This window comes from Octopus bimaculoides, chromosome 8 (assembly GCF_001194135.2).
Source record: "Octopus bimaculoides isolate UCB-OBI-ISO-001 chromosome 8, ASM119413v2, whole genome shotgun sequence".
In the NCBI taxonomy this organism is placed as follows: domain Eukaryota; kingdom Metazoa; phylum Mollusca; class Cephalopoda; order Octopoda; family Octopodidae; genus Octopus; species Octopus bimaculoides.
The window spans coordinates 91,699,383-91,708,886 of record NC_068988.1 but is presented as its reverse complement, the minus strand read 5'-3'; the positions used below and the strand labels follow the sequence as shown (position 1 = coordinate 91,708,886).

Below are 9,504 nucleotides of genomic sequence, written 5' to 3'. Positions count from 1 at the left end.
CTCGAGTATAATCCGCATTTTCCCCCCAAAATTTAAAGGTCAAAATTTCTAGTGCGTACTATATACGAGGTTAAAAATGAAAAATATTTTCTAAGCAATGTCCGAGTCTCTATTTGCTGTCCGACAATGTTTATTCAGACGCATTTTGTGATGTCGGGCGCGAAAATACCTCGAAAGTAATAAAATCATAAAATAATCGTCCACAACTTGCAGTAAGCAACATTTATTAAAATAAAAGTGCTGTATATCGTCTGCACTGGATGGTACTCAGGATGACGTTTTATGCAAAGATGAAATAAATGCAAGTGAAGACCCATCAGTATGGGTCTTCAGTATGTATGCAAATTATGGTTAATTCACATTACTCTGTAAGGAACATAGAACCAGTTTCCCGGTTCCTCTGGCGTATATTTTCCTTCCTGCACGCAATACTGGTCAGTCGTAGGATTACTCATTTTTACCAGTTGAGTGGACTGGAACAACATGAGATGAAGTGTTTTGCTCAAGAACACAACGCATCGCCCGGTCCAGGAATCGAAACCACAATCTTATGATCATGAGTCCAACACCTTAACCACTAAGCATTCAGTTATGCAAATTATACTGATCAAACATTATTTGTAACTGTAGTTCTTCGATATGTAAAAATCTTTGGCAAATCTGACCAGCAGGCTTGTGGAAACTATAATATGCTGACGAGCAGGGCCATCTTAGCAGCATTATAACACCCAGGGTAAATCAATACATTGGGTCCTATAGTTTTTTATTGAGTGACAGCAAACCACAGCATACATAAATCAGAATTTGGTCTCTAGACTCGTGAGGCCTCTGAGCAACTGGGTATTGTGCCCGTGCCATAAGTTGCCTCTGCTGACGAAGTTAAATAGTCCGAAACATGATCATAGTCGTCCTCTGCAAACAAAGATCACGTCTTTATTTAAGATAAATTTTAATTAATAAAATTATCTCCCTTTACTTTGAGAAGCGTTAACAAATGTTGCAAGTGTTTTCTTTTCTTTTTGCAACGAAGAGAGTAATTTCAATTAATTAAGGATTTGTGTGTGTGTGTGTGTGTGTGTGTGTGTGTGTGTATAACATTTAGTACATCACCCCTTAACCTATTTATACACTGACAGACAGTTGCATAAGACATGAAAGAGAAAGAAGAAACTTAAACATTGTAAGAGGGAGAAAAGAAAACATACAGAGAGAAAGGGAAAGGAAGGGGATGAAGTAAAGTAGTAGGGAAGAAAGAGAAAGAGAGTGAGAATGAAAGGGAGAGAGGGTGAAAGAAAGAGAGGGCGGGAGAGAAAGAGAGAGAGAGAGAGAGCACATGTTTATTTATTTATTAAAATATTTCCTCACAGATGATCCAATGAACATTGCAACAAATGTTCTATTGTACGAAGGCCGCAAGGTGACATAATTGTTAAGAAAAACAACGACAGCACTTGTTTATTTATTGAATTCACCGGATCTTTGATGTAAGGGAAAATAAAAATAAAATGTAGAATGAATAGACAAACAACAAAACATCCCCAAAACACCGATGTTAGAATAAAAGTAGGGCGGTTCGTACAGAGAAAAACATTTGATGTTTGAACGCGCACACACACACACACGCACATTGTATATGTATATGTGTGAGTGCGTGTGTGTGTGTGTGTACGAGCACGTATGTGTGTATAACTAATAACTAATTGTGATTGAGGTCCTTAGTTCGAAACAATCTGGTTATCTGCTTATGCCGGAGCAACGCAAAATGCGAAGTGAAATAATTTAAGTAATTTCAATGTATGCAATTTCACTAATTTTCATCTGTTTCATTTATTTATTCCTCAGTTTATTTGCTGTATCGATATGTTTAATAGAATAAATAAAACTAAGATGCTTAATTCTAATTAAATCTTGATTTCAACACCCTATATTGTTATATATACCGCTATAATTATGTTAGTCACGCCTTTAGGCTTCCGTAGTTGAGTACTATAAATCGTAAGATTTCGGTTCGTATAAAAAGGCCATACGAACTCTCCTGTTATCAGAGTTTAATAAGAATGGACGTAGGTGAGGAGACTTTACAATTTGGTCGGATCCTACTTCCAAACTACTAGAACAGATCCCTACATGGTCCCTAATGCAGACTGATAAGGCGCTAGGAACTTTTACCAGGCATGTAGCAAGAGAGAGGTAAAGGTTTTTCTTCTTATATAGGTATTTTCTTGACCTAAATGTCGTCATCGTAGACACAAACAAAGGCCAACATTATAATAATACATTATCCACCAGTGAAACACTATTATCACACAGGCTACTGTTGATGTTGCTGTTACACTAAATATTTTTATTAATACTAATCCTAAGATTGTTTTGGGCAGTGGACAAACACACACGCACTATTGCATCGATTATTTGTTTAAAATCTGTTAGATATATTTTTCTTAAATTGCATCATATATATATATATATATTTCATTTGGGTGTTAACCCTGGATTTTACCCTATAAAACTCATCTACGGGTACAGACTATCATACAAATGGTGATTCGGTATATATATATATCTATCTATCTATCTATCTATCTATCTATCTATCTATCTATCTATCTATATATATATATATATATATATATATATATATATATATATATATATATATATATATATATATATATATATATATCCATACGTGGTATACCTGTAGAGTAAAAAATGATTGCTTGGTTATAAACGATTCTTCAGGTAAATTCTCCCTTTTAGAATTTTCCTGATTATTTTCTGGGACTTGACTTTGAACCTCTTAATATTGTTTTCCGTTTCCCCATAACGCAACGGAGAGAATATCTCGAAAGAAAATGGCAAAGGCAACAATTTTAAAAATAGTAATGATCATTGTTTATTTGCCACAAGGACAAAGCAACCAGATTACAGTATGATGCTACGTAAACATATACGTATATAAATGAAGTGTTGAGTGTGTCTATTTATATTTGTGTGTGTATTAGAATTATATGTATGTGTGTATGTGTATATGCATATATGTGTGTTTGTGTATATGTGTGTGTGTATGTTTATATACGTCCTTATATTCGTATATTTGAAATTATGATAATGATTTTGCTTATGACTCCTCTATGTTTTTAATTTATGAAAGACAAACAAAAGCCTGCCTGTTAACCTAAGATTATCTCCCTTCAAATGTTTGTGTGTCACCTACACAGAAACTCAATCTAGTTGGTGGCGTTTTACATTATATTATGTAATATTATTATTGACTGGTGATTACCACTGTCTGTTGTTTATTATAATTAACTGTTGCTGCTTTAATGTGGAACCTGTTTGCCTTGATGCGAGGTTTTCGGAGATTCTCATCTGATAATTATTTACATATTTACTATTGGAAGGTGGGAACGAAGAGGAATATGTGGCGTTTATGGTTTGATTTAAAGAATTGCTGGAGCGTCGTCATCGGAAATATACTCTGTGGTACTTAGTTGAGTCACTCTACTTCGTGAGTTCAAATTCCGCCTGGGTCGACTTTGCCTTTTATCCCTCAGGCGTCAATAAAATAAAATACCAGTCAAGTATTGGAGTTGATTTAATTGACTAACAGTTTCCTTCGCAATTTTTTGGCCTTCCGTTAGAAGCAAATATTATTATCAAATAAAATGCTTTTCGGTACTTAGTTGCATCGCTTTTTGAGTTCAAATCACGACGAAATCGACTTGGCCTTCCTTTTTTCTTTTTTTTTTTTTTTGTAGCCAAAAAAATAAGTACCAATCAAGTACAACATTGACTAAACCTCTTCTCTCAAAACTACTGGCCTTATCTCTAAATAAGAAGCAATTGTTATTGAAGATAATAAAATAATGTAAAAACCAAGTTCTGGAGGGATTAAGTTTAATCAACTGTTCCTCTTCTTCGGTACCTGTTAAAAATTATTTCTGAATACTGGTTCTTTAGATTCAATCGAAACACAATATTGGCTTCCATATTTTGAATGCAGCAGTCTCTTACCCATTCATTATTTTAATCATTTAAAAAAAGAAAACGTCAATGAAATGATGTGTTCATTATTTTCAAACGGCATTTAGCTAACACAAACGAAATATATCTAGGCTATATATTTGAGGATAGAATCTGTGGAATGTGTTTAAAAAGGTGTTAAAATGATTTTGCTGTCGCTAGCGCATTTCTATGGCGGAGAGAAAAGTATGGCAGCGATTGTAGTGTTGTAGCATTTATGCCGTTCCGAAATGCTAACATTGAAGATTCGATAATCAAACCGTGCAGAAATTGTAGGGGTTGAAATATTGAACTAATTTTTGTTAGCAAATTTTGACTTATTCACCATGAAAGATTTAATGACGATGCAAGGGGTGCTGTGACTATAAAACTAATGTAAGCTTGTGCTATTTTCTAATTTGATAGAATATTAATAAGTCCCTTGTGATCTAGTGGGATCCTGGCAGAGCTGAAATAATCCTTAACCCTTGTAATATTGGTATTATAGCAGTTAGGGGAAAATAATTTGGTTTGTTGCTTTTAACGCTCTCTCTCTCTCACACTACACATACACTTCTCTCTGAGGTATCTCTCTTCCTCTCTCTGAGACCTAACACATTCTCCCCTCCTCTTCTTCCACACATTTCTCTCTTTCTCTCACTTTCCCTGGCACACAATTTCCACGACATACAAATCCATCCCTCTCTCTCTGTGCTCTTACACATACACAGCAATCTCTCTTTCTCTCTGGCTCATAGATCTCTCTCACATATATACACACATGCGCGCGCACACGTACACTCAATCGTACACACAAATACACAGTCTCTCTCACTGATGCACACCCAATCGTGCACACAGACACACATTCTCTCTCTCTCTCTCTCTCTCTCTCTCTGATTTACACATACATAAACACACCCTCTCTTTCCAGTACAAAAACACACTCACACATACACACACATCTCCTTCGTGCACACACTTCCTCTATGATATACACTCATCGTTTTTCTTTGATTCACTCTCGCTCACTCTTTCTTTCTCTTTCTCCTTCTCTCTCACCTTATCAAGTCTTCAGTCTCTCCACCTCATACAAAACTCTCCCATTAACTAGACCTCACATATTGCCATATGTATCACAGCTAACAACCCTATGTTCATTTCAATCCTGGAAACCAAAGTACTCCACAACCTTACTCCCTATGATGATGCATGGGTATCTTAGCTCTGTTGTGCCACTAAACTATTTTGTATTTTCCATGGTATAAGCGAAGCCTAGATTCAAGAAGTTATAATGTAAACCTAACGAATACAGCAATTTTCGTTAGCAGGAAAGAAAACATAACTTAACTGCCATCTGTGAGATAGATGTTCACTATGCAGGAAAAGAGGAGGGAGGGATTCCATATGGGTGCACAGGAGGTGCAATAGGATCATAGGCAAGCTTGGCAGAGTCTTTGTATCTAGATGTGCAGTAATGGTTAGTGAGTAAGAGTACTGATAAAATAAATTCTATCAATAGCTCCTGTTACCTAGGTGACCTAATTAGCATTGGGGGAGAGTGTTCAGCGTAAGATTAGAGTGGGAACGGTTCAGGGAACTGTTACCTATGCTGGCAACAAAAGGATTTGTTTCTCTGAAAGAAATGCAGATTATAGATGCTATGACTGTGTGAAGTGTTATGTTGCATTGTATTAGAAGAAGGGTATCGATTTTTGGAGGGTGTGTGAAAGCTGGAAAGAAATGAGGTGAACACGTTCACGTTGTTTGAATATGTGTAATGTCAGTGTGTATGAATGATGAAATATGTGTGAGCTGAGAAAAAAGTTAGCAATTTGAGAAATCAGATGTGGTATGTAAAAGTGGAAGATTGGGCTGGCATGAACATGTGAGTAAAGGTGTACAAGGTGATCCAGTAAAAGAAAACAAGGGATGAACGAGTGAAAGCTGACAGAGATATAACTGCAACAAGTTGTGGTGTTCTGTTCATGCAGGAGACCTAAGTCAACCCATTCAAGTATGATCACATAAACACATAAATATGCATACTGATACACACACATGCACATGCATGGCCACACACAAATGTCTGCATACACACTTGTGTGTGTGAGAGAGAGAGACTAGGGATCACTAATTTTGGCACTTCAGTCAGCATAGATCTCTCTAGGGGTTCTGAGTTACAACAATCTTACCAGGGAATGTAGCCACAGGTGTAGCTGTGTGGTTAAAAAGCTTGCTTCCCATGCATGTGGTTTAGGATTCAATCCCACTCTGCAGATGTCTTCAACTATAGCCCCAGGCTGACCAAAGTCTTATGGGTGGATTTGGTAGGCAGAGATTGAAAAAAACCCATCGTATATAAATGTGTGTGTGTGTATATATATATATATATATATATATATATGAGTGAGATAGGATTTTCGAGTGAGAAGGATTTTCGAGTGAGATCGTTGCCAGTGCCCCTGAACTGGCTTGTGCAGGTGGCACATAAAAGACACCATTTCGAGCGTGGCCGTTTTCGTGCGGGTGACACGTAAAAGCACCCACTACACTCTCTGAGTGGGTGGCGTTAGGAAGGGCATCCAGCTGTAGAAACTCTGCCAAATTAGATTGGAGCCTGGTTTGCCATCCGGTTTCACCAGTCCTCAGTCAAATCGTCCAACCCATGCTAGCATGGAAAGCGGACGTTAAACGATGATGATGATACACGCACACACACACACACACACACACACATAAAGGTGTGCCAAAAGTCATGCATCAAAACATTTGACATTTTATTTATATTAGATTATTATTATTAATGTTATTCATCATGTACAATACGTTGTATTCATTATTTTATTTTAGTCAATTTTAGAAATTTGAAGCATAACTTAGGCAACTTTGGAGCATATTGAACTTGTTTTGTGTGTAACCTTTGGCCCGCACTTTGTGTGTGTGTGTATATATGTGTATGTGTGTGTGTGTATATATGTGTGTGTGTGTTTGTTCCCCCCCCCCCATCACTGCTTGACAACTGATGTTTGTGTATTCAGGTCACCCATAACTTAGTAGTTCGGTAAAAGTGACTGATAGAATAAGTCCTGGGGTTGAATTGGTTAACTAAAATTCTTCAGAGGTGGTGCTCCAGCATGGCTGCAGTATCAGTTACGATGAAAAGGGTTCTAGTTGAGCTGATCAATGGAACAGCCTGCTCATAAAATTATTGTAGAAGTGGCTGAGCACTCCACAGACATGCATACCCATAACGTTGTTCTGAGAGAAATTCAGCAGGACACAGAATGTGACAAGTCTAACCCTTTGAATTACAGGTACAATTCGTTTTTGCCAGCAGAGTGGGCTGGAGCAACTTAAAAATGTTTTGCTCAGGAACCCTATGTGCCTCTAGGAATTGAACTCTCAACCTTACAACTGTGAGCTGAATAACCTAACCACTAAACCACATGCCTTCACTGTACACTGTTGATCCATAGACACAAACATATCAACTATATATGGTAGCTATGTAGTCTGTGGATCACACACCCATATAAAGGGTTGTTGTTGGCACTCCGTCGCTTACGACGTCGAGGGTTCCAGTTGATCCGATCAACGGAACAGCCTGCTCGTGAAATTAACGTGCAAGTGGCTGAGCACTCCACAGACACGTGTACCCTTAACGTAGTTCTCGGGGATATTCAGCGTGACACAGTGCGACAAGGCTGACCCTTTGAATTACAGGCATAACAGAAACAGAAAGTAAGAGTGAGAGAAAGTTGTGGTGGAAGAGTACAGCAGGGTTCGCCACCATCCCCTGCCTGAGCCTTGTGGAGCTTTAGGTGTTTTCGCTCAATAAACACTCACAACGCCCGGTCTGGGAATCGAAACCGCGATCCTATGACCTCGAGTCCGCTGCCCTAACCACTGGGCCATTGCGCCTCCACATATAAAGGCTACACATATGTATATATGCATACACACACAGCCTGCAATGTGGAGTTTTACAGTCAGCAACTATTGACTTGGGGATCACAGTGATTTTAATCCCTTCAGACAGTAGTGATCCTGGTGATGCTGAGTAGCATTAATGCTACCTGGGAATGTCTTTGTTTGGCCTACACTAGCATGCCTCCCACCCCAACCAGTGTCATTTGTAATACTACTTTAACACTTTAGCATTTAAACAGGCCATATCTGGCCCAAATATTCTACCTGTTTTATGTTCATGCTGGTGAGATCCAGCCTCCCACTCCTACACAGCAATATCATACTAAAAATAGATAATCACATCTTCAAAATCTCAAAGCTACAAGATAATGCAGGATGAATTTTATAAAATCTGAATATATAACATTTGACAAAGTGAACTGAATTCTAAAGGGATAATTATACACTTAACATTTCCTTGAGGATTTGTTCTCAGTATTTAGCTTAGGTTTTAGTTCTCATACCTCTAATATATCCATGGTGAAATATTCACTGCTCTTCTCTGCAGTTCACTAATCACTGTTCTGTTATTCTTCATACTGGAGTCACGTAAAAAGCACTGGTGCTGGTGCCATGTAAAGAGCACTGGTGCTGTATATAAAGTACTGGTTTTGGGCCACATAAGCACCTGGTACACTGTAAAGTAGTTGGTGTTAGAAAGGGCATTCAGCTGTAGAAATCATGCCAGAGCAGACAATGGAGCCTGGTGTGTCCCTCCAGCCTTACCAGCTCCTGTCAAACCATCCAACCCTTGCCAGCAGGGAAAATGGATGGTAAATGACAGTGATGATGATTCCACTCTGTATTCTTTTCCTAAGACACCATCAACTCCACAGTCAAGACATTTTTGTTAAACCAAAAATTTGCCAGTAAGATCAGAGGATGGCTTTCTTATTTCAGTATGGTGAGGGAGCACAAGCTTTTTCTCCACATTTTCTACAAGCAATTTCCATTCATTAGTACTATTCAAGTTTGGGTCTCAACTTTCCTTTGATTAACACTAGTGTTTAATAATAATACACTCATGTATTATATCCACACACTTGTATATATGCAAATTTTGATATATATATATATATCTACAGATTGTATTTTCCAATCTTCTCTTGATTAGGGGAACTAGACTTATTGTAATATCTTCATGTGACAGGTTACTAGTTGTGTACCCATGATGTTTTGCACATTTCATCTGCAAATTATGATAATTATATAATTCTGGGCTTCCTGAAATAGCTGTTGAGTTAAGAAATCACATATTTTCTTCATATTTTATTCTGTATTTTTTGTACTCCATGTAAATATATCTATATCAAACCTAACTAGTACTATCTCTATCAGCTTGATTTGGATTTCTCTTATAGTTACTCTTGATGGTGAAGGCCTTGCTCTGGACGAAGGAATTAAATCCTTTTGAGCACTACTATGTGTTTTCTATACTGAGCATACCCAGCTTTCACCTATTGTCTATATATGTATGTATGTATGTATATATATATAAAAAAATATATATATATATCTATATATAAT

The 9,504-nt window shown here is 37.4% G+C and overlaps 1 protein-coding gene across 3 annotated transcripts in view; it reads left to right on the top strand.

Moving 5' to 3' along the window:
• The first annotated feature begins 2,029 nt into the window (after nucleotides 1–2,029).
• LOC106874584 (RB1-inducible coiled-coil protein 1) overlaps nucleotides 2,030–9,504 on the top strand; it is a 121,680-nt gene continuing 114,205 nt past the window's right edge. For 2 of the 3 annotated variants that reach the window (XM_014922372.2, XM_014922371.2), the window contains exon 1: nucleotides 2,030–2,190. The gene's annotated coding sequence lies outside the window, so the exon portion shown is untranslated. The remainder of the gene's footprint in view (nucleotides 2,191–9,504) is intronic. The other variant, XM_014922370.1, reaches the window with a different exon arrangement.